Source organism: Gopherus flavomarginatus, chromosome 8, assembly GCF_025201925.1.
Source record: "Gopherus flavomarginatus isolate rGopFla2 chromosome 8, rGopFla2.mat.asm, whole genome shotgun sequence".
Classification (NCBI taxonomy): Eukaryota; Metazoa; Chordata; order Testudines; family Testudinidae; genus Gopherus; species Gopherus flavomarginatus.
This window is the reverse complement of record NC_066624.1, coordinates 105,024,153-105,050,931: the sequence shown is the minus strand read 5'-3', so window position 1 is coordinate 105,050,931 and position 26,779 is coordinate 105,024,153. Positions and strand designations below refer to the sequence as shown.

General features: G+C 43.0%; 1 protein-coding gene across 1 annotated transcript in view; it reads left to right on the top strand.

Annotated features, from left to right (window-relative positions):
• Positions 1 to 1,640: 1,640 nt before the first annotated feature.
• The window catches only part of DNAJC19 (DnaJ heat shock protein family (Hsp40) member C19), a 734,312-nt gene continuing 709,173 nt past the window's right edge, over positions 1,641 to 26,779 (top strand). Inside the window, exon 1 of the mRNA XM_050964315.1 lies at positions 1,641 to 1,645. The gene's annotated coding sequence lies outside the window, so the exon portion shown is untranslated. The remainder of the gene's footprint in view (positions 1,646 to 26,779) is intronic.

The window sequence follows — 26,779 nt, the reverse complement described above, 5'->3', positions numbered from 1 at the left end:
GACACCTGTCAGGGATGGTCTAGATCAGTCATGGGCAACCTGTGGCCCATCAGGATAATCCACTGGCAGGCTGCGAGACAATGTTTATATTGACTGTCCGCAGGCACAGCTGCCTGCAGCTCCCAGTGGCCGCGGTTCACCATTCCCAGCCAATAGGAGCTGAGGGAAGTGGCAGCCAGCCTGTGCCGCTTTCTGCGGCTCCCATTGGCTGGGAACGCTGAACTGCGGCTGCTGGGAGTAAAGGACGGTCAGTGTATACACTGTCTCGTGGCCTGCCAGCGGATTACCCTGGCAGGCTGCAGATTGCCCACCACTGATCTAGATAATACTTAGTCCTGCCATGAGTGCAGGGTACTGGACTAGATGACCTCTTGAGGTCCTTTCCAGTACTATGATTCATTGATATACATCTTTTTACTGCCTCTAAATTTTCAGTTTCAACTAAAATCAGAAACAAGTTATTTACATGCAGAGAGGGCAGCTATTGCCACATTATTTTCGCTTAACATTTAGAACTAATGGAAATCTTGTGAGAAAGATTTTTCTATTTCTATCTTTCCTATCTTTACTTACATCTCCAAAGAAATAAGAAGCAGAATCTGAAATTTGGCTTTTGTATATATATGGGAACTGTAAGCCCGTCGTGTCGGGGCTCGTCTCTCTCAGGCGCGGCGGGGAGCCAGGGCGCCTCCTTACGCACTGCAGTCCGGGTAGGCTTAGCCCCTCGGCAGGTGTTGAGCGGGGTACAAGGTCTGTAAACAAGGTAGAGCCCCGGCCCTCTAGCCGGGGTCGGGGCTCTCAAAGTAAATAAGCCCTAGCCCTTGGACAGGGTGGGCAGTAATAGTTCGGGCTCAGGCCTCTAGCAGGGGCTGAGCAAACACAGTATCAGCCCGGGCCCTTGGCTCGGGCGGGGCACCAAACACAAGTCTAATTAGCTCTGGCCCTTTGGGTCAGGGCAGAGCAGTGGCAAAGTCAAAGGGGCCCAGCCCTTGGTTCGGGCGCGGCACCAAACACAAGTCTAATTAGCTCTGGCCCTTTGGGTCAGGGCAGAGCAGTGGCAAAATCAAAGGGGCCCAGCCCTTGGTTCGGGCGGGGCACCAAACACAACTTTAATTAGCTCTGGCCCTTTGGGTCAGGGCAGAGCAGTGGCAATAGGCGGGAAGAGGGGGAGTCTGCCACCCAGTTACGGGTGGCAGGGGGAACGCAGGCCCTCCCACTCCACTGCGTTCTAGCCCGGGGCCCTAGCAGCGGTCAAGACCCGCTGCGGTCAGTGGGGATCCTGGCCGCAACACACTGACATGGGTTCGGGCTCTTCAGGAGCCAAACCAGGGTCGGCTATCCCCGGGCTACTTCCAACCTCCCCCTCTCTGGGTACCTGGTCCTCGCCGGCGTTGTCTGGTGGGTCCCAGACCATGGGTTCCTCCGGGTACTGGTCATGGGGAAGCTCAGGCTACTCCTCGGGGTATCGGGCACACGGCAGGTCAGGCCGATGTTCCTCCGGGTACCGGGTCTGAGGCAAGTCCAGCCAGCGCTCCTCTGGGTAGTGGGCGGGGCAGGTCCAGCCAGCGCTCCTCTGGATAGTGGGCGCGGGGCAGGTCCGGCCAGCGCTCCTCTGGGTAGTGGGCGCGGGGCAGGTCCGGCCCGGCGGGAGCCCGGGCACCAGCGTCTGTCCTCTCTGGCAGCCTGCACCCAACTGAGCGCTGGGGCCGGGCTTTTATACTTCCTGTCCCGCCCCTTGACTTCTGGGGGGCGGGGACAGGCCGTGCTGACTCCGCCCACTGAGGTACCTGCTCTGGCTCATCCCTCTCAGGCGCGGCGGGGAGCCAGGGCGCCTCCTTACAGGAACGGAGACCTTTTTGGGGTTACGTCTAATTGTTTCATTGTTTTTCTTATAGTTATTCACATATTTAATTGCAATTTTAGAATTTGAGTGAAGAGAAATACCTTGTGAGTAACAAGAGCAAATTTGTATTGAATGGATAAAGTGAAATTAATTTTAGAACAGGGGAAATCAGGAAGCCTGTATGATTTATGGATAAGAAATATAACTTGCTTTTGTAGTACTGGCTTAAACATTTTGTCTCTCTGTCAAATAAAAGTCCATTCTGAGGTTCCAGTTCAGCAAGGCATGTAAACACATACATAACTTTAAGCACAATAATATTCCTATTGACCTTAAGGAGTATATCACACTGGGTGTTGCTCAACACTGTTGGCTGGATCCTCAGCTGGTTTAAACTGATGTAACTCCATCGATTTCAGTGGAGCTACACTGATTTACATCAGCTAGGGATCTGGCTCTGTTGTATTTTTGATAAGATGCATATCAGTGAGCTCAGATACTGCATCAGACAGACTGTAATGGACCGATGGCCACATACAACTTCACAGTCATCGCTACACTACACACAGAGACTACCCAGGACACCGTAGTTGTAAGCCAGTGAGAACTCAGACCCTACTACTTCAAAAGAAAAGACCCCCAGTTCTAGAGTTAAGGTGAATCTCACTTCACACACACTTACGCAGATTTGACATTCCACCCAGGCGAGAGCAACATAATTTTTTAAAACGTTAACTGAACTTTGACTACCACCAAAGGTTCATTTTAGTATCGGATCAAGTTCTCTGTGAAGGTTTGGGCAGCTTCTTATTAGAGCTGGCAGTATTACAGTGTGACATTGCTAAATAGATGTGAGTCCAGATAACAGTATAAAGGGAAGAGACACATCAGCCCAGTTGCCTATTCCTCTCTTACCCACCTGGTGACTTCTGAATCCTTTGGCACAAAATGACACCAAGTCACTATGCCACAAGTGGGGAAAGCTTCATTTTACACCACAACTGCTACTACAGATTGTGCTGCTATCGGCGTAATTATTCCAGAGCCTGGATCTATTGCATGGCAGTTAGATTGTAGTCACTGTCAGAGGCATGACAACACCTTTTGATCCCAGGAACATCATAAACTGCACATAGCCCTCAATGACAAGGTGGGCCAGTGAAGCCATCTGGAGTGGGAGCTGAGGACAACTCCTGACTACACTGGCGGGGAGAGGGGAATTCTCTGTGAAATTCCAGGATCTGTGGAGCTGGGAGACCTCAACAGCTTTGAGGGGCTGCTTTACAGGAAACTCCACGATGCTCAACTTGCAGAATTTTCCTGTCTCCGTTTGCAAGGGATTCTCCAATCAAATACAATTTCTAAGATGACTTCCCAGGTTATTTCTGTAACGACTTACACAAACATTTTTCTAATAACTGAGAAACTGTATCAAAGATATGTTATAATCTGATGGGGTAAGGCAAAACGCAGTCACTGAGCGACTTATTGAGTGAGCCATTTATCTCTGGGATTAGATTGATTAAGAGGCTGATAAGCATTTGTTTCATAGGCAACAAACTGTTGATTCTTCTCCAGACTCTATATTCATAGTTTCAGTTAGCAGCTTTTAAAGCTCATTTGTAAAGCTGTCAGGCTCATTGTAGATAAACTTCTGTGGTTGATATTGTTTTTGCTGAGAAAGATTTGTAAATTACATTGCTAATCTTTCTTTGAAGGAAAGAGTTGTTTTCTGTGAGAAGAGAAGTGAACTTGTTAGGTGACATGATTTTTGATGAAGTCCAGCAGCAAATGCCTGTTATTCTTCACGTCATCTTCCAGAAGAGAGGGTTTAAATTCTTTCTTCAAAATGAAAAACTAGTGTAAACTCTTTCCGCAAAATAATAATAAAAAAGTAGCAATGATCATGCAACTCACAGGAAACGTGCACATGTTCACCCTGCTTTTTGCCTCCTTGCATTTCTGTGTTGCTTGTTTGTATCTGTTTCACTTGTAAGCGCTTTTAAGGCAGTGATCTTGATTTTATTCCTGTTTACACTATGCCTGGTATTTTAAATAACTATCATCATCTTCCTCCTCCTAAATTAGAGGAGTGACGGCATTTCAGACATTAAAAATGAGCCTGAATTTTCACTCTATTTGAATTGATTTGAAACATTCAGTGAATAAAAGAGGAGTTAATGTTATTTTCTATTTTTTCCATGTGTCTCTACCCTAAGCTACTATGTATTTAATAATTCTTTATTAGTATCACTTTAGTTTAATAACATTGTAAGAACTGTAAAAACAAAAAAAAACAATTTAGTTTCCATCATTGATGCTGGCTTGTTTACTATTTCTACAGCATGCGGACTGGACAATGAAATAAATTAATCCATTCCTTACTCTCTCTATAGTCAGTTTCACTTTCTACTGCCTAACCCAGTCCTGCTGTGCCTGGATTTCCAGAGCCACAAGGAAATATTTAATACAAAAAAACTCAGAACAAACATCAAAATTCAAACAATATGGAAAAACATTCCCTTAGAAAAAAAAATCTGTTATTGTTATAGAAAACCTAAATATGGATCTCTCAGCTCTTGACGCAATGTCTCTTTGACCTACTATGCTTATTTGTATTTTAAAGTTATAATTAAGAAAACAAAACTCTCTAAAAACAGGAGATAGAAGGTAACACATCGCAAATAATCTTCAGATTCCAAAGTGTCAAGCAAGGGGCAGAAACAAACAAGAGAGACAGAACAAACAAGAAATAACTGACTGGCTGGCTTAGGACAGGAAACAAAACCAGAAAAACAAACAGACAAGGGAAAGCAACAAAAGATAAAACAAAGAAAACAAGTGCCTGCCCTGCCCTGCTTAGTATTTGAGAGTTCACCTGGGGCCCACCTGCCTGGTATCTCTGCAAGGTGGCTCTCAATTTCCATGTGTGTCCTCTTTGAAAAACAGTTTTAGTTGCACATTAGGATTCTGAGTGCAACTAAGGCTCCTGTATGACAAGCCACATAAACACATTGCCATAGAAATAGCACAAAGTCAGTCAAAAGTAATGGAAAAAGCGGCAGATGGAAAAACGTCAAGTGGGGCAAATATTTACAGTGGTGGTGTAGCTGTTTTGGTCCCAGGAAATGTGAGAGACAAAGTGGTTGAGGAAATGCATTTTATTATCAGACCAACCCCTGTTGGTGAAAGAGACAAGTTTTCAAGCTCCACAGTCATCATTATTGCAACAAAAGAGAACCTCTGTGTAAGAAGAAACAACTGTTCTGGTCTTCAGCCACATTGGAGGTATTAATCCAGACCAGCACCCAAGACCTGATGATGTCAGTTATCTTGAATAGTTCCTAAAGATTACAGAATGCTGACAGGGGGCACTGCATCAGGGAAAGTTCAAGAATTTGCCCAGGCTCTCTACAGTCACATTTGGAGTCATTCCTCAGCTTCCGCATGGTCATATTGTCACCAGCCTTTGCCACCCTAACTCTTGCTCAATATAGAGTGCACCCATATTTTTTTTAGCTCAGTGCGTGGAGGGAGTTGTTCCGAAGGAACCAGTTTCTCCACAATTCACAGCATTTCCCACCAGTTTGTTACTCTGCAGCTTTCCATGGTGGTATTTTGTGGCAAAGGATTTTCAGAGGCAAAGTTCTTGCCGGACGTCAGCCTCTTGGGTGATGGAATGTGTCCATGCAGTGGCTGTTTTGGATCATGAACCTGTTTTTCTCTCTCCTTTCTACTGAAGGCCTCTCTCCTCACTGATGTTTGTCCAATCCCCACTGAGCAATGTGGGAGTTGGTTTCAAAATCCCTGTGATGATCCTACAAGATTGACTGCGTTCAGTGCTAATTTTGTGTGCATGACTCAAGTCTGACCAAACTGTAGCATAGCACTATGCAACTGAATAACACACAGCGAGACTGGTTGCTAAGTGTGTTTTAGGGTCAGTTCCCCATTTTGTGTTAGCCAGTTTCTGAAATGCACAATTCCTGGAGCTCACTTTCTTTTTCAGCTTCTTGATGTGTTCTTGGAATATCGGCATTCATTGTAATGTGACCCCAAGGTACATCAGATGTTCATAGTGCTCAAAGGTTGTACCATCCCACCTCTATCTGGAGTTTTTGTTTTGTCTGACGTGTTTCGGGTGAAGGGCACACACTTGTGTCTTAGTAGGATGCCATTCATCTGCAATAGAATATTCCAAGTACACTCCAGGAGCCAGGTAGAACGTGCTCAGTGTCCTCAAATCTTTTCAAATGTGTGGTGATGCAAAGACCATCTGCACAAAGGAATCTTCTCACATCAGGGAATTCTGGGTAGTCATTGATACAGACTTTAAACAGTCAAGATGATAGCACTGAACTTTGGGGCAATCCAAACTGTTGAGTGCGCCATTGACTTTTCTGACTTACCATCTCAACAAAAAAGCGTCGATTCTCAAGCAGGGAAGGAATGACATGGACCATCTTGCTATTTCTCAGAAGTCTTACCAATTTCAGTGGAAGTTGACTATGGTGAGGTTGAGCAGTTCGGGAGCATAGCACACCTGTGGCCCTCAAATAATGTAAGTGATTTTAGTGCTCATGAATTTAGCCAACTGAACTATTCGATGTGGACAAATTGTTCATTGGATTTAGCCATTTTTTCTACTAGCGGATTGTTTGGGAATTGCTCACGATTTTTATGATTTTGTTCATTATTCATAATTGTCTGAATAGTTTTTATGATCATGTCAGAGCCTATGTATGATATTTTATCAGCTGTTCACGGTGAGATCCTTGGAATACTCAGGAAGCAGAATTCTGTATTCTCTTGGTGTGTCTGGTCACTTAAGTCACCTGGTATGCTTTTCCTTTCCTGACTGGATGACTAATCTTTATAATCATGAGCAGCACCTGGAGAAATGCTTAGGGCACTGATTCTCTCACAGAGATGGTGTGGAACACAATAGTGAAGTGATGTATATAAATAAATGGAGATATATCTATCTCATAGAACTGGAAGGGACCCTAAAAAGTCATTAAGTCCAGCCCCCTGCCTTCACTAACAGGAGCAAGTACTGATTTTTCCCCAGGTCCATAAGGATTGAACTCACAACCCTAGGTTTAGCAGCCCAATGTTCAAACCCCTGCGCTATCCCTCCCTGCCTCTGTCCCTGTAGGAGATAAGGAGGCCTAGGAATTGTTGGGACATTCAGCATCCCTTCTTGTCCCCAAGAAAAAGCATTATATTTCTATTCACCCCATATTAAAAATAGCTGGTTCCTTCCTGACTGAGGTAGAAAGACAGATATTAGCAGACTAGACAGGGAATTCTCTCATCACATCCCTACCAAGTAACTGAATAAACATGCAGTGCCACCAGATGTGAAAATACTTATTTGTGCTTTAATATGCTTGTTCACAAGGAAATATGCTGACTCATGCATGGCAACCCATATTCACACAAATGAAAGCTGCTCCCCAAACATCCATTCAACCAAAACCTAGTCATACAAATGTTCACAGAAAAGCAAACAAAAAAGGGTACAGACATGGTGGGACTGAATTGCAAGCTGTATTTGTGAACACATGACCATCACTGCTCATGGAAAATGCTGCCTTGGCATATCTGGAGGCTAAAGTCTTCTATTGTTCATAGAATAGGTGCATTACTGGCAGCAGCAGTACATTTTTTCCCCACACACTGAACCTGCATTGTGCCTCAACCATTATGGGTAGGGACAACCTCTAGAAGGCAGGAGGTACTTTAATCTCCATTCTGCCTTTTGCTCCTTTGAGAATGACACCACTAACCTATATCATATAAGCCATGGAATGGCCGCCAGATGTTGATGATAACTTATCTACCAATGAGGAAAGATTTGAATGAATTGTTCTCTGTCGCATACCAATCTCCTGAGCCATCCAGTTCTCAGTCTTGGGATATTTCATAGTAAACCTCACATTACAAGGCCTTTGAAAATTCCCATAACATTGTGCTATATCATCCTGATTATTGACCATTCAAAGACACTAGATGTCAGACTCTGAAATATGTAACCTAATGCCAGATGACTAACTTTAGGAGCCCAACTTTGAAGAGAGGATAAAACGGTTGCATCCTGTTTTACTATTACTAGATACACAGTGGGCTAGACATGTTCCCCTCTCACATTTAAGCTTTGGTAGGCAAAGGGTGAGGTCCCTTTGAATGTGGCTAAAATTTAAGGGCAAAGGGATGAATTCACAGCTAGTTTATAGCAAATCTGATGTAAACTAGGATTGTAGGCCACCGTGACTGCAGAAAGTCCAGTTGAGTACAGCTCAAAAGGGGAGGATGGAGCATGCAAAGTGAGCAATTTGTATCAACCAGGAAGACTCTAGCTCAGAAAAGACCTTATCTAAAAGGGACAAACCTTGAGCCACCCCAGGGAAAACAGGCACTTTCACTAAACGGCAGAGCAGTGTGGTCTCTGTTGCAATGTGCTGGCTCATTTGCACTCAATGCAGCAAAGACAGCTCACTGTACATCAAGAAGTATTTTTTCTCTCTCGTCTCCTGTTCTGACTACAACCAGAAAGCAGGGAAGAGGAATGGAATGGAATTAACTCAAGAGCTGTCCTAACTCTTCTGCCTACCACTTATGCTTTCCAGTGGAGGGACAGCTAGAGATGTGCTTAATTGGGACACCCAGCCTGCAAAACATTACCTCACATGAACAATTCTTACTCACCTGAGTAACCCTACTGAAGTCAGTGGGGGTACTAAAGGACCAGACTATCTATCTTAGGTATTGATATGGCCTCCATTACCATATCTGAGCACATTGCAATTTTTGTCCTTCCAGCACCCTTCTGAGGCAGAGAAGTGCTATTTTCCCCATTTTATAGATGGGGAACTGAAGCATAGGACAACGAAGTAATTTGCCCATGGCAAAGCAGGACAGCTCCTGAGTCCTAGACTAGTGACCTAACCACTGAATCTTCCTTCCTCTCTGTAATTCTTCCCTTGTACAGTCCATGCAGCAAGGGCAGTTGCTCAAGGATCAACAGCAAGAACAGTCCCTGCAAACCCTTTGCTTCCTCCAGGACATATGTTGCCTCAAAAAGGGTGGGGAGAAGGTAAAGTCATGGGCCTTGCCCATCTCTGCACTGGCTTGAAGAGCAGGGTTTGTAAAACAGAGGAGTACTCCCCATGTACACCAATTAGCCCTGAGAGTAGTTGTCCCTCCTAAGGAGCAATGTCTCCTAAGGGTAGGGAAGCTGCCCACTACGCAGAACTTTGTGCAAACAACACTATCTAGCCACAAGGAAGGATGACACACAAACCATTGTTTGCAGAACCAGGACCTTGAAGATAGTTACTGTGGAATTGGGGACTCTGCCTCTGTGGGCTAAGTATCCCAGACAGAGTCTGGGTAGGGTGTTGGGAAGTTCTTGTTATGCACAGCCACCTGGAACTGGACACAGAATACAGCAGATCTCTTGCAAGCACCTTAGGCAAGGAGTGATAACTCACCATCACAGTTACTTCTCGTGGTGGTTTATATGGCCTTTTAGAAGTTGCTCATTGCTTTAGTGGAACAAAGGCAAACCTTAAAGAAACAGAAGCCACCCCTCTATAACTGGAAAGTTAGGTGCCAGCTTGTGGTGAAAGGTAGCTTTGCTGATGGAGCAGTTTAGCTTTGTGTGGCAAATGAGTGACGTTTTCTCCCCACTCTGCAGAGCTCAGTATTTAGATACACTCTCTTCTGTGCTAAAAATAACGAAGGAAGTATTTGGAAGAAATCACAATAGATGTGCGGATACATTATTGATAGAAATTTCAAGCAGCCTGCCAATCTGTTTTGTAGTGTGGCTGAATCTCAATTTTTAATGAAGCTACCTATGAAAATCTGATGGGGTGAAAACTCTGACATCTATATGATACTGTGCAAGAGTCCCTATTGCATAGCTGAACTGCACTTCTTTCATGTCACATACGAGTTTTACCTCAACTTGACCTTACAGTCTACAGGCAAAAAGGACAATACAATGAGGTACAATGCCTTGACTCAGACAGGAAAGGTGGAATTAGAGAGATGCACCACCCTGAAAGAAGACTAAACAAACTACCTCCGTTCAACTATTGTGGAGAGTTTCCATCATGTATATACTGACTAATACACATCCTATTTGACTACACACCTCCGATTTACTGAGAACCTGGTTAATAAAACAATTTTTGTGCAAAGAAATCCTTGGGAGTCATGCTGTTAAGTGCATCAAACCCAGAACACCATGAGAACTGGCACACTGAATACCCAAAGATGACAGGCAGAGACAGGTTTAAAAACAACACTTGAATTTGGGTTGGGAAAATCCAGTCCTGGAGCATCCTGCCTCTATCACGCAAGTGTTGACAATTGAAACACTGGGTGCAACTGGATGATGCATAAACTCAGTGCCCTAGTAAGCACAGTGACTATTCTGATTTTCTTGGGATTGTGATAGCATCATTGAGGATACTCAATTATCAGCATTGCCTTTCCTCTACCTTTACTCTCTCAAATCAAGAAGGAAAATGAATGATAGATTCTCTGCACCCTGTGTAAGCCCAAATGAAAGCATTTTCTTACTGGCAATGGAACTGAAAATGTGTGTGTTCACTAAAAAAAATAAAATAAAATAAAGATTCCAACCATCAGAATAGTCTAATTCTATAACTATTGCTACGTGCATAAAATGGCATTCAATGGTCTAACCTGAAATGTTGTTAATCACCAGGTGTTAAAAGGCAAACGTCACTGGTGTAAATTCAACAATTCAGTGTACATGATTAATGGAAATTGGTGTTGTAATGAAGAAGATATGTAACCATGTCAGGGATACAAGTGTAAAGTCATATATAGATTAAGGACCAAATATAAATCAGCCCTGGTATAAATATGGGAAACTCCGATGAAGCCAACAGAATTGCATTTGGAGATCCCAGTAAAGAGTTTGGCTGTATGTGACTGTCCACCTTGCAATGGTCAAAGTGATTGTCTTCCATTATTCAGCTCACATTCTCGAACACACAATGGAGTGATATTATAGCACAGAGTCGCAGTTTTGCCTTTAGGTTAAGTTTAAGCCCCTTTTGTGCCTTTCTTTTTAGTTGGCAGATTATACATGATCTTCTTGCATATCTACATGTTCTGATATCATTGTATATCTACATAGCCCAATACTGAATATACCAAAACTACTGGAGAAAACAGAGTCTTTCAATGGAAATTCATAAATGAGGTAATTCAAGCAGAACAACAACATACTATGACCCCTCCATCTAATAAATTATTTACTAGGGGAAAATAATTTCTATTAATTATTTTAATAAACTTGTTCTCCATGTACTTCCATTGTGTCACTTACCATCTATATGAATTTCACCCATGGGACGAGAGGCACTCACTTTCACAATAGAGGGACAAGGATAGGAGAAGAGGAGATGGGAAAGGAAGGAGTGGGAGAATGGTTGGCACTGGAAGAAAAATAAGAGGAAAAAATGAAGTAAATGTCAACATTTGGCCATTTTGTTTTGTTTGTTTAAGTGCTCACTGGTGGGACCCCATAGAGGTCAGAGGGAGTCTAAGTGAGAGATGGAATTAGAACTCTCAGCCTTGTGCTCAGGTTGCCTTCCCCTTCCCTAATTTCTGCACTCAGATCAAGACAGGACACTTACTCATAGTGAGGACTGCCTTCATTCTCCCCTCTGCTGGATATACTGCTAGCACCATTTCTCCAGCTATCAGGGTGGCATGCACAGGCTCTTTCATTCTGATTACTAGGGAGCCACTTTGCAAATATTTAGTCAATACCAAAACTATTGATTTTGATCTTCCTCTCCGGGACGTGACATCTTGTGGGGAAAGCACTAGTCTAGGATTCAGGAGATCTGGGCTGAGTTCCCAGCTCTGCCACAGATGCACTATATGACCTTAAGCATGTCATTTAGTCTCTCTGTGCCTCCATTTCCAATCATAACATGGGGAAAATAACATTTCCTTCCTCACCCCCATTTCTGTCTCATATCTATTGAGATTCTCAACTTCTTGGTACAAGGATCGCTTCTTATCTTTGTATAGTGCTTTGTACAATGGTGCCCCAATTCTGGTGGGGATCAAGACATGCTACTGTACTACATATAATGATAAAACCTTTATTAAAACATCCTACAGAAAATTATCACTGTAAGACGCTGCCACAAGCAACTGAAGATGGGACCTCCAGAGCTGAAAGTATCTATCCCTACATCTTGAGCTAAATAGCCAGTCTTCGTAGCGTAGGGCTGCAACAGGCCCCACAACTTCTGTGGATTGGGCACCCATAACACACAGTGACCAATCAGTTACGTACTACCTCTGGCCAGAGTAACGCTCATCCTGAGTATCTGAGGCGCACAGCAATTCAAATCCTGAACAAATCACCACTTATGTGACAGCTGCCATGTTGGCCTAGACTGGCATGAAAACAGGAAGATCTACAGATAAAAATATAGTTCTCTATTCCTTAAGCTAAAGAGGTTCCTGCACCTGCGGGCTGTAACAAACTCAACCCCCTCCCCAGTGTGGCACAGAGGGAGCATTACATGCCCAGTGGGTTACAAACTACACTACATCTTATGACAGTGATACTACAGTGTACTGGGTGGCATAATACTGTGGGGGAGAGGAGGTTGCTTGTTTTTATGAGGGATTGTGCCATTTGATATGGTAAATTAGCATGTGTCACTGTGGCATCTGTCAGAACTGGATCGAGCCCTAAAACGTACCTGGCCAGGATGTAATTAGTTCATGGTAAAGGGGAACAAGAAACCTTGATCTACATTCTGCACAAAAACACCCGACAAACATGGAGCTGATCCTGCCACCCCTGCTCACAGTGAGTAGCATCATGCTTACTCCCAGGACTACTCATGGCAGTAAATATTACTCAATGTCATTAAGGGCTGCAGAGTGAACTACTAAACTGAAGCAGACTGGCTGGGTTTGGGGTTTTTTCCCCATTAGTTACTGAGGGCTAACTTTCTCACAATCAGATAGTGGGACAATCTCCATCGCTCACCCACCAGCCTGAAGCGAGAGAGTTAAACATGATGTTCCTGATAATTTGTGTGTTTCTCATGCAGTTCTGTTTACCTCAGAGAATAGGTTAGATTCATGTGGTGGCTCATCTGTTTGTTTCCCAGGAGTGTCCTCCTCATCAGGTACAAATGACTTCTTGTTCCCCCATCGGATCTGCCTCCTTGGTGACAGACAGATGAGACCTGTTCTCTGTGCTTTGGGATTCTAATGTGATCTGGGTCGTGTTTGTGGCAGGAGGGGGGAGGAATATAAGAGTGGGGCAGTTAACACTATGAGAACTAAAATTTCTTTGGAGAAAAGTGTGTTTCAGAGCTAACTGCCATTCACTCCCAGCTGTTACACCATCTAGGATTCAAGGAACGCTAGCAGAAAATTGAGAGCTAAAAATAGAAAAATCCTAATTTCTTTGGCAGAATAAACTCAAGGAGAACACATTAGAAGAGAAAAATTCTAATCTGGTTGTAAGTGATAACTGGTCTACTTTGGCCAAAAAGGAATAGAACACAGAATTGAATGCTCTGTACTATACGTACACTCTCGACAACCAGATTCTGCTCTCAGTAAGCCTGGTGTAAATCTGGAATCATTCTATTCATTTTGGTCGAGTGACTCCAGATTTATATTGGAGTAACTATTATCAAAATCTTAATCTGCGTGCCTAGAGTTATGTTGATAAATTCCTCTTTATTTTTTCCTTTAGCTGATGATTACTTTTAGAACTCAGCAGCTATGCTTCATAAGAATTCATATGCACACTTGCACTGTTTGAGCCATGTCATATGAGAATCCCTGAGTCTCCTCTGAATTTCAAGCCCAAACAAAAACCCACCAAGTTTCACCAGGTTTGAGGCTGAAATCGTAACTAACTGTGAATGTCATGATTTCTAAGCAAAACCTTAACCTGACCCCATTTCAGGCAAAGCTGGGTGCAGATTCACTGAAAAGATCCATGGGATCCTTGATGAACTGGATTAATAGCTTTACCCTGCTCCCAATGACATCAGTGGAAATGATGTCACTGACTTCAGAGACAGCAGGATTGGGCCCCTCGTTAATAAAACTCCCAAACCAGGTACAGCTTGGCATTTTGTTGCAAACATTTCACACAACGAGAATTAATTCTGAAGGGGGGGGGGGGCACTTGTCTCAATCAACTGGATCAGTTAACAGAAATTTTTAAAAACAAGCCCAGTGAGTTGTTCCTATTGGATTTGCAGTGGTAGACCTGCCTTGCCTGCACTATCTACCCACATGCCTAGAAGGGAATCCTGTTGATTTCGTTTTCCTCTTTTTCTCTCTCTCTCTGAAAATAGAATCCATGATTTCCATCATTTCCTCTTAGATAGAAATATGTTGTGAAAGGTAATTTTATTGCAGAGAAATAATCTTCCTCATGTCAGCCATTATTTCACTCTCAGTGTGACAACTAGGGTAAGTGTTGGAAGTCACTGTATATTTCAGCTAAAGTATCTTGACAATACAGAAAAAGGTAGTCTTTTTGTTTATGAAAACAGCACTATTATTTTGGTCTGTAATGGAGAGATTCATGTAAATGATTGCCTGTCGCCTGCAGTAAAGAAAAACAGCAAGCAGCAGAAGTGATTTTTCCCCTTCCTTCCCCTTATCTTATTTATCACCATCATCCTTTCTGTAACACATTGCCTCTGATATAATGCTTCCATGCTTCGGTCCCATATGGGTGCCAGGAATAGCATTACCAGAACAGTGGTGTCTACTGGGATTTTAGCCATCGAGTAATTTAAGGACAATGTTTACCCTGCATCTAGAGCTACAGACATTTAATTTGTAATATTATGGGCTAAATTTACACCCTAAGTCATGCAGCTCCTGAACATCAGCAAGGCTTGCTGCGTGCCATGATGGGAGGGCTCCCTCCCTTGGTAGGGGTTAGATGGTGTCTTTCTATTGCCCTGGGGAGCTCTGCTGGTTTGGCATACCTTCCCCACTATTTGCCATGTGTAATACAGTGAATGGTGCTGCAGACAGAAGATCGGCAGAGCTGATTGACATTTCCTTCGTTCCACAATTTGTCGTCGTTGATGAAAATTCAAATCTTAACGGACAAAAAGAAAAAAGTGTTGAGGAAAATTTTCATCAACAATTGTTCCCGCTCTCAGCTCTAGAGCTAGTCTGAAATTTTCCATTTTGAAAGAATTTCGCTGGCATTTTGAAAAAAAAACATTCAAACAATGTTAATTTTTTTAAATTGCTTTTTCAGCTAGTTATAGCTATTAGGTTTCAGGGTGGAGCTAGAGTGGTGAGGGTCAAGCTGGTTAGGAATGCAAACCTGGGCTTCTGGGAATAGCTGCAAGGCAATGACTGGACCCTCAGCAGGTAACAGTAGCCTCTGAGCATATTTGCACTGCTTATTGCTAGTGAGACACCAACCACCTGGGTTTCTGACAATGATAACTCCTGTTCCACCTTGTAGCACAGGTGTGGGAAAACTTTTTAGCCCGAGGGCCACATTGGCATTGTAAAACTGTACGGAGGGCCGGGTAGGGAAGACTGTGCCCCCCAAACAGCTTGGCCCCTGCCCCCTATCCACTCCCTCCAATTTCCTACCCCCTGGCCCCTCAGAACCCCTGACCCATCCATCCCCCCTGCTCCTTGTCCCCTGACCACCCCCTCCTGGGACCCCCCCCCGACCCCCCCCCAGGATTCCACCCCTACTCCCTGTCTCCTGACTGCCACTACCCCTATCCATACCCCCGCCCCCAGACAGGCTCCCCCGGGACTCCCACACCTATCCAATCCCCCCTGCTCCTTGTCCCCTGACTGCCCCTGGGGACTCCCTGCCCCTTATCCAGCCACCCCCACTCCCTTACCATGCTACTCAGAGCAGCAGAAGCTCAAAGCCCTGCCTCCTGGCTGGAGCCAGCCACACCACCTGTGCTGTCCGGTAGGAGTGGCGGGCTAGAGTGCTGGCAGTGCGGCAAGGCTGTGGGGCAGGGGGGACAGTGGGGGAGAGGCCGGAGACTAGCCTCCCCGGCCAGGAGCTCAGAGACCACGCAGGATGGTCCCATGGGCCAGATGTGGCTCCCGGGTTGTAGTTTGCCCACCTTTGTCGTAGCATCTTAACTCAGAGTTTCTGGAGGTACATTTTCAGTCCATTATGCTAGTTTCAGTGGTACAACTCCCATTAATAATTAATACAAGTCCTATAGTGAACTCTCCATGATGCAACTCATTGAAAAATTCACCTCTTGCTTTTTCAATTTGGTTCATTTTCCTTGCGTCATATCTTTTGCCCTGCTTCAGATGTGCTAAGGCTTTTCCGTTCAAGGTTGAACACCAGACAGAATCTTGGCACAAGCTTGTAGGTGGTAAACCTTGATGGCACATCAACAAAAAGAAAGAACATTAGACTTGGCTTGAAAAACAACTTAGTTATATTTGACACTGTTGATTCAAAGGACACTAAGGTGGGTGAGGTCATTAATACAAGCGTATATGAAGAATTACAGGAAGAGAAACGATCTACAAGTTCAGAAGATGGTGGGTCTGGGACAAGTCTACAAATTCAGAATGTCATTTTTAGATACCTATACAGTATATACTATAGCAGCAGCCCAAGCAGCATTTAAGGAAGGGATTCCAGAATAAAACTCAGAGGGCCAGATTCTTCTCTTTGTTACATTCATAATGTACAGGATCCAATAATGTTTTATAAGACTTCATTCCGTACTCCTCCAGCATATCTTAGGCCCTCAATGTGTTAATCTTTGATTTTCTCACCTCAATTCTGTTTTGCACCCTATTTACTACTGCTGCCAATTTTATTTGCATCACCCACACAAAAAAAAAATCACATTTGGGAAGTGAAGACGAGCCATTTGTTGCTTTGAATTTTTCTTGGCCAGTTCTGGGGAAAGGGAAAACTGCCCTGTAGGCAAAGGCAGTATTTTAGGGCTAGGCAAGGAAGCTGGGCTAATAGTTATAAGTTTGTTTTCAATGTCTGTGTAAGATGGTGGGTCGTTTGACTAGCCAGGGAGGGCAAATTGAGCTTCAAGCATTGGTATGTTTATTGTCCATAAGATGGTTACACAACAACAAAATCTTAGATTTTTTAAGCTTCTTGGAGCAGAACTTTCTGTTCTGTGTTTGTACAGCACCAAGCACAATGAGGTCCTGATCCGTATCTGGAGTTCCTAGGCACAATGGTAATACAGAGAATAAATTATAACAACTGAAAAAACACTGGGCAATAAGCACCACCTGCTTTCCCCAGCCAGGAAAGGAGAAGATCCCTTTAGATCCAGTTTCCTCTTCCTTTTATACTGCACTCTGAGCAGCTGTGTGTGACAGGCAGGCATGTGTTAATGCTTTAAAGGCTGCAGCACCTGTACCTGGCCACAGTCTGATATCAAACTTATTTGCTCAAGATTGATATCTTAATAACAGAGACACCCTGGCTCTCCTTATGCGGTTGAAAATACCTATACAAGGCCTGGTAAGATTCAATACTGTATCTTTTACAATAAAATAAAGAATTCAGAGGTAGGTGGGGGCCTTTTTCAAGCTTTTAATGTCTACATGGGTCCAGCAGATCTGCTAAACCTTTGGAGTTTCCTGGTGGATTGGCTGGGACTCAATGAACACCTCTCCCTGGCAGTACTGAGTGGCCTATGCTCCATGTGCCCAACCCTTGAGTGCAGTAAAGAAAAGGGCCAATCCGGTTCAAATGGCTGAATGAACATTCCAGTTACCTCCAGACCTGCCTGAAAAGTTCAGATACAGAGCTGCATCCAAACGTCTTCAAAGCTCTGGGTGTCTGATCTATTGCTCAGGTTTTGGTTCACCCTCCATTAGAAAATAGGGAAGAGTCAGCTAAGACATTCAGCTCCAGACATAGATCCAAAGTTTGGTTCAGGCTGACTTCTAGTACCAGTGAGCCAACCCAACCCTACTCTCCCCCGATAGTCAGTAGAATTGGTGCAGTTGCAATGAACATGCAAGAGACGGATAGGATATAGGGAGACTGTTCAGCAGGAACACAGTGCTCCCAGGAAGCCCCCACAGAGCTGAGATATGGTGTGAAGGTCTAGAGGAAAATCTGTATACGAGTAGATACACTGACCACCCAGGCCAGAGGCTACTGCAGCCCTGAGGCTGCCACAGTGGCCACTCTCTGGCAGACTGGAGAGTTTTCCAAGCTTAATTAAATCCCATAGAAAGGCAAATATTTAACAGAGAAAAAACCCTAGTCTTGCCATTGTTCACTGCACAGAATGCCTACTGAAATCAGTAGGAGTTTCCGGTACAGCTTCCTGGTCAGATCAGTTCCTTAGACAATCTCTTTTCCAGATTATTTTATTTGCCACAAACTTTGGGGGGAGGCAGTTGCAGAGGCTTTCCTCTTTATTCAGCAGTGTTCCCCTAGATAACTGAGGCTTCAACTCCTCATCACCTATTGTCCTAGAACGAACACTATCATTTTTATGTGCCTGTGTCATGTAGGTTCCAACTTCAAGGGACAGCCCTTGCAGGGGTGAGAGAGGTCACACACAAGGAAGTTAGCAACAGTTACAGCCCTTACCCTTCCCTGAGTTTATGGACCACTCCTAGCAAGTAGCACTGGATGAGCAGCTTTAGCCGTTCCAAAAGGGGCAAAAATGAACTAGGGACATGGCCCTCTCCTCTGCCCTCACTGCAATGGCAAGCAGACCACAGAGGAAGACACCCCCTCAAGAACTGTAGCCATGGATGTATCCCTTCTGCATGTCTGGGAGCTAGCCCAATGCCTCCTAGGGCTCCTCCTGGAATGGGCTGGCTCCGCTACATCTCCTAATGCAACCAGTCCCTTAGGATATGTCTACACTGCAATAAAACACCCACGGCTCGCCCCTGTCAGCTGACTCATGCTAGTGGGGCTTGGGCACCGGGCTATAAAATTGCAGTGTAGACGTTCTGGTTTGGGCTCAAGCCCAGACTCTGGGAACCTGCAAGGTTGGGGGGAGGGTTCTGAACTGATCCCTGAAAACGTAAGGTTAAAAAAATAACACCGTTTGGGCTCGATGCCACAAATCTTTGCTCAAAAGTAGTACTCATTCATGTGAGTACTCCCACTGACATCAGTGACTATTTGGAGGAGTAAAGATTACTCTCTGGAGTATAATTTGAAGGATCAGGTCCTTCAAATAAAAGTAACGGGTGGCTTTGTACAGCTTACTATTAAATCATTGTTCAAGCATGGATGTAGGATGAACCTATTTCCCCTTCTTGTCTTAAGTTGGCATCAGACTGAAGCCACAGAATTCTAATGACCCATATGCATGGACTCAACTGCTTGGATCTTTTCAACATTCTGAAATGTAAGTTGACTGTCAATTTCCAGTTCTCCACCAATCACCGCCTGATTCACTTGTGAAGACAAGAGGAAAGGACTATTAACCAATAAAAACAAAGAACACTAAAATACTTGCATTCAGCATACTGTGAGACCTTTGCATCTACACCAGAGGCAATTTACCAATGGTTTCCTATTTAAGCAGCTGGAAGACAGACAGCAGGTGGTTAGCATGCAATGACCTGTGGTATTATGAACATACTCAGTGACTGCCACACAGCTACTACTTTGTACAGAATATAAGTTCTGCTTTTAAAATCCAATATCTTTGTTGCTGTAAGAAGTATGATAGGAAAACGTGACAGTCTTGTGATAATAAGATTAATAAGAACAGATCATGAAACAAAACTACCTAGTTATCAGTAGAATCTCTGAGGCCTGGGCCTGCAGTCCTTACTCATATGAATAATCTTTACTCATGGAAAAAGTTCCACTCACTTTTGTAGTGAAAAGTGCAAGGAGTAATTGCAAGAGCAGAGTTAAGTTAATGCCACAAAAAGTTTTTCAAGCATATTCAATACTGAATTTCAAAATTAATTTGCTTTGCCTCTTTTGCTTTCCATTTAGACAATTGAGTTTTAGTCAATACTCACGGAAAATGAATTTTAAATTCTTGCACTTAAGTACTCTCTAGCGGCAAACGTCAAACATGCACACACTAGAACTGGTATATTTTACTTGGTACAGGGGAATACCTGACAGTAGCTGACAGCTCCCCAAACGCCTGCCAGGAGCTTTCATGTGGAGGCAGAAGTTACACTCATCCAGTCAAGAAACTGAAGCAATACCATGTGACTTATGTGACTAACCAAAACAGCTCAAGGTTTAAATTTCAAGTATTGAATTACTTGCAGGCAGAACCAGTCCTCATGAGCTAAGGAGCCCTAGAAATGTAAAGGACAATTTTAGCTTTCATTCAAAATATAGTAAGCTTCTAGGATGGAATTTTCCCATTGAAAGTCAATGGGAGTTAGGTACCTCACTTCCTTGGGTGCTTTTGAAAATTTCACTCCTAGCCTCATTTCTTTGCAAAGAGTCTTGAAAATGGAATGGATGCAAACTGATCACAGGGGTTGAAATATCTGTCATTCACAGTCCCATCACCATCACCCAGAGCTAGTTTGGGAGACCTAGAAAAGTCAGTTATAGGTCCCTTGATATTTAGGCGGGAAGTAGGGGGGAAGACAGCAGCTCAGTTCATAACTGCACAGGGCTGTTCCATTATCACGTCAGGAAAAAAGCAAGTTCTCTAGCAGCTGGCTGCCTGACGATGAGCCAACTTCTCTGCTGAGCTGCCAATGAGACGCTGGCCATTACAAGGGGTTGGCTCAGTAGCATGCGGGGCAGCGGAGCCTACTGGACTAAACCAGAGACTAATCCCAGCTCTGACACAGACTTCCATTGTGGCCTCAGTCATTTAACACAGGCCTGCTGTTTTCAACAGCCGAGCTGGTCAGTGACTCCTTCAAGTGGCTACTCTGCTGGGGTTCACAACAACCATTCTGTGAAGATGAGAGTGACACAGGGGTAGACCCTCAAAACGGATACATTTCAAGGACCCTGTTTATTTATGAAACCAGAGATCATGCTGTTTATTCACGTCAGTACACAGTGGGCCATGTCATGGTGGACAGAAGTCAGATTTTTGGGGGAAGGGAGGTGCAGGGAGTGACAAAGGAATCAGTAATTTGGGGTCAGGGAAAGGTTTGGTAGCAAAGTATTTTGCAGGCCTAGTAAAAAATACCAAGGCCAACCCAACCTTCCTTTCAGCAAACTCTTTGGGATTAACCCATAGAATTTTTTAAAAAATTGTTGAGTAAATTAAAATAACTAATTCAGGGCAGGGACTCTCTTATAGTATGTGTTAATTCAATGCCCAGCAAAACTGGGCCTCAATCTGGATTGGGAACTGTGACCAGGAAAAGAAGCTTTTTAACAGTAAATAATTTACTGCCAATTATTTGCTCTGTGTCAGTTTGCAGGCTCAGGCTTTTTAGAGATTGGAAATATTTTGTGCTCTTTGCATAACCTACAAAAATACTTGCTGAATAAAAAAGAAGACTGCAAACTGTAGCTAACGTGTTCTGATGGCTCAAATGAAAGAGTTTTGCACATTTTCTTTATAAGGTTTATTTATGGGAAGGGAATGGCTACTTTTCAGGACTATACTTAGACTTGAACAAAGGCCGTTGCCTAAAAAGTAGCTGGTTGCCTACTTTCTCATGCTAATGTCCTGTTTATAATTGACACCTTTACTGCCTAACAGTATATCAATTTCATCTCCCCAGAGAAAGAAAAACCAGACCATGTGACTAGTGCACAGAACTGGTAATCTAGCCTAATGCTGACAGATAAATACACTAATTTTCTTCTGAGGTTGGCTCTGCATTGCAGAGTAAGCCTGCTTCTAAATTCTAACAAGTGCCTTACAAGGCTTTGTAATTTGTCTAAAAGATGTGTCAAGGGCCTAGGGCCAGTATGGCAGGTAACAGTTACCCTAGGAATAAAGTTACCGGAGAGGCTTTGAACTGGATGGCTATTTTAAATGAAAGTCTGGCTAGAAATATAGGCAAAAAACCCAAAAAAAAATAAAAGTGTGTGCAAAGGAATAAACTATTTTATGTCATCTTGGAGGAGTAGGGTGTCTTCACTAGGAAAAACAGTGCGTACTTATTTAGTGGTAGTTAACACATGGTAAAATCCTAGTGAAAACCAGGCAGTGTGTAGTTGTCATGTTAGTGGGTTGCCAGAACACCCCTGGGGGAGCCAAGGGTTTACCTTGATCCACTAATATATTAAAGCTACAAACTGCTTTGTCTTCACTAGGATTTAACCCTGTGTTGGCTAACTTGAATTAAGAACATATCTTTTTTTCGTACTAAAGTCAACGCCTTGGTGTCTGATAAGTGTTGGGAATGCTACTGGCGGTGGAAAAAAAGTCTATTTCTTACCCAGGTGTCTGTTAAGAGATTTCATAGCATTTGTAATGTTCCACGGATACGTGAACATGCTGTTTACTGAACTTCAAGCTGAGTCAAGCGCCACTTTACGGCAGCGTAGGCCCCAGATTGTAGCTGAATAGACGAATTACTGGGGATATAGGCTAGGATATTACTTAAAATCAGAGGGGGTGTTTCTGTTTAATTTAGTTCCAAAAAAAAGTATATAATTTTTAAATTCCTTTTGAACTCTGTAACCAAATGTTTGGGTAATTTTCTGGAAACATTAGCAGCAACCGTGAAACGAGGGAGAAACTTCTGCTGCCTTGTCCTTATCCGTCTGGTTGAATTCCAGAATCACTTCTATGGTTGCTACCTGTTTATAGCATTGGGAGCGCATTCATCATTCTGACCAAAATGACAACTTTTGTAGCCATTTATTGATTTCCCCTTCGGAAAAAAGCAGAGCAAGACGTTTTCAAATATAAGGGGTTTTTGGGTTACACGGACAGCCCTGGCCCTAAGGGATATGTATCTTATGCTTCTTGCTTGTCTAAAATGTTCAATTGCCTCCTAGCCTGAAATAAAACGTAATCCCCATTTAAACTTTCTGTACTATTTCAACTCTCCCACCTCACCAGAAAAGTAATACAGTGTGTGAAGTAGATGATGGATAACATTAAGCGTGTTTTCTTAGGACACAGTTCTGCAACCTTTCCTCAGTTAGTAGTTTTTACTCTGTTGTAAATAGGACTATATGTCTGAAAAAATTGATTCCCAACCTGAGTCAGGGTTGTAGACTCAAACTCTCATGTAAGGAAAATTCTCCATGAACTTGGATCTTGCCTTAAGTACATTGATAAAGTCAGAAAAGAAGCAGAACACACTCTCTAGAAGTAAAACAAAACTGAAGCATGTTCTTTTGTGATTCAGATATGACCTCATCTTAAATGCTATATATTTTTGGCCTAATCCTGCCTTCTCTGCACGGCCAAAACTTCTACTGAAATGAAAAGGAGTCTTCTTTGGGTGAGAAACATGGGATCTGGCCCCTTGCTTTTCTCATTTAAATGTATAGCTTTTTTTTTTTTTAAATTAAAGGAGAGGGTGTTTGTTAAATTGAATACAGTGCTCAAGAGAGGAGCTGGACTGACTTGTTGACTTTTTACTGCAAGTTTATAACAGCATCTTGCACATTAAGCCCTGAGCAGTGCTCCACAGAACTACTGGAATGCAAATAACACGAGTTCTAGAGCCACAGATAAAGAAAAGTCCAGCAGGAGCAATGAAAATGCCAGTTCACCTACCCTGAAAATGTACAGTAAGTAAATTACAGCTTATTGACTTAATTGCTATCAAATTTTGTCTCTTTTCCCCCTTAAAAACATGCCAACAAATTGAACTGCAGAGAGTTAATACTTGAGTAAAATCCATACATGTTCTCATCATGACAATGGGAACAGAGGAAAATGTGAGGGGGTTGAGGGGCAATATTATTTAGTGGCAGCAAAAAGCATGCATCCTTTGTTGTATTTTTTGAAAATTTGCCATAACTCGTGCATGCTAACGTTGATTTGTTAAAATCATTGCCTTAAAACTTCTTTATCATTTCCATAGCTGATTTTATTGCAAGATCTTGAACAACAGAAAGCTGAATTCTCTGTAAGTAGTTTAGCTGAACTTATTTTTAAGCAAAAGAAAATTATATTCACAATGGAACCAGTCCTACTCTATACAAGTCCTATGGGAGTTTGGCCATTGGTTTCAATGACAACTGGATCGGGCCCTTTGATTGTAAACTCTGTAAGGCTGTGTGTGACAGATATAGGTCAGTCAACACTGTTGATGCAAATAATACATAATAGCAATAGAAAAACGTGTCTCTCTCTCTGTTTGAAATGCCTACCGTGGTTTATTATTGTTACCTGTTTTTAAGCAAAGAAAACACCTATTAATTCTGAACAGTATGGAAATGTGTTTACTTATTGGACTGTAATGTTTTCCCCCACAACTTGCTTTGCAAATAGTTCTGAACATTAAGTTTTGTCCTTGAATAGAAATCCAAACAGAGAAGTGTCAGAAAGTTGAATACTGTACTCTGCTTTTCAGATTAGTTGTTAAAATTTTTCACTAGAGGGCACTACCACTTCGTCACCAAAAGGTAACAAGGACGAAGGACAAAAGTGATCTGCTTGTTTAACTTACCTACTCTGTGTGCCCCTTGCTCTATGGTTTGAGAAACAAATTGTAATCACGTTGCTGGAAGGATCTGTATGGTAGTGGGACATGAATAATGGACACAACATATTAAATAGCTAGTAAATGGAGCCTCCTGTGTAAGAGCAATTCAAAGTTTAGGCTCCTGATAAGACTACAGAGATTACTAAAAATACTTTGCACTGAGTTAGTTGTTCTCATCAGAAGAATCAAGGAAGTAATTCTAGAGGGGGGTTATTTCCTTCAATGAAAGACAATTGGTGTTGTACTTGGGAACCATGCTGCTGAATTAACATACCAAATAACCTATATAGGGCCATAATGTAAGAGAAACTTGCAGTTGGGTTGCTACCCTTCTCTGTATGCATGTCTGTAGGCACTCTGCTGAGATGAGGCTATGGGAAGAGATGAAGCGGCACTGCCTGCATTATTCATTTACTGCAATGTTTCACTAAAAGACACAAAGATAGATTTAAACATTTCTAACTCAGTAAAAAGGACTAACACACATTTTCTTTAAAAGGTCCTCATTTTATATCAGAGAATAAATCCAAATAAATGCTTTTCTTCCACACTTCTTACTAAGAGGCAGCATAGAGATCACTTGTAAGGTGCCTAATTTTTAGTTTTAAAGTTTTGGCCATAACGTTTCCCAAGGTGCTGATTGACTTAAGGAGTGTTGCTGTGCACACAAAACTCCCACTGACTTTTGGGGAAATTTGGATGCATAAGGAATGCTGGATTGGGCTCTTGAATTGTCATCACATGGGCCTTGATTCTGCAAAGTACTTAAGTACATGTATAACTAAGTCTCCCATGGGACTACTCATATGCTGAAAGTGATGTATGTGAGTAAGTACATTGCAGAATCTGGGTCACAACAGGCAATGTACTGCTTATAGTAAAAGATGATCGTTAAGGAAATCACTGTGATCTGCAATTTTTTCATAGTGTATTTTATCTTGAAAGCTTCTATGATCTTAAACTTTCATCTGATCTAAATTGGATTTTTAAAAACTGAAAATTTTATGCCTGATATAAGGCTCAATCCTGAACTCTTTAACCATGCAAAAATCTCACTGATTTATAATTGCTGTAAGAGGTGAGCCCTTAGTCAGTCAGTAAACCCCTATTAGCAGAGATTCCTTAGGGTATGTCTGCACTGCATCTGGGAGTGAGCCTCCCGGCCCAGGGTTGCCAGACTTAGGGTAGTGGGGATCACACTAGTGCACTAAAAATAGCTGTGTAGACATTGCTTTGACTTTGTGACTCAGGCTGGAGCTTGGTCTTCCAAGACTGGGGTGAGGTGGGATAAGTTTGGGACTTTTTATGCCCACTTACAATTGCTGTGTTTTCCTATTAAGGATTATGGAAAGCTAGCCCTGTGCAGATAAGTTAGGGGACGAGAGATGATTATGCAGAAGGCAAAGAAATTGTAATGTCAACAGATTCTTTTCCATCATAGCAGCCCTAGAAATGGAAAATGCTCACTCCAGCAGCTAGTGTATGGCTTTTACCATAATGTGCAGATACCTAAAAACCATGGGATAGATTCTGTGCCCTGTTCCAAGCTATTTGTGCTACTGCCATAAAGTTGCATAGCTCCCTCTGCACAAGCCCCAGGTGCACAGGGTGTGCTGAAGATTGGAAGGGGCAGACCAGAGGATGGCCCATAGTGCACGGTGCTACAGAGTTTCTGGGCAAAACTGTAGCCTATAACCCACCTAATACAGGCAGCTCTAAGTTAGAGCACCTCCTGGAGAACTCCAGCATCCAGAGTATGCAAAGCTTGTCTCTGCTCCCTCTGGACTGCTTCTGGGGTGTGCAGGACAGAATTCTATCTGATGGGTAAAATCCTAACCCCTTTGAAGTAAATGCCAAAACTTCTCTTGACTTCAGGATTTCACCTGATGTCTAAATGGAGACACTGAAACCAGCAACATATAGATTGAGCAGGTATTTTACTAGACTAAGGTGCCTACCCACCATTTTTATTATACCAGCTCTCAACTACAGATGTCTAAGACTCCAGTTCCAAACAGCCCTAAATCTGTGTGGACTGGGGCTGGAGGTGGGGGATCCAAACTCAGATCTAGATATAAATTAGTAGCATTCTCCTTCCTCAGTGCTGGAGCAAATCAAAACACTCTCAAACTTTGGACTGGGTGGGGTTAAAATTCGGGTCAGATTTCTATAGCTCGAGCCCACCCTTAACTTAGACTTTGAACCATCCCTGAAGGTTCAAATTGATAGATTCATAGATTCATAGACTCTAGGACTGGAAGGGACCTTGAGAGGTCATCGAGTCCAGTCCCCTGCCCTCAT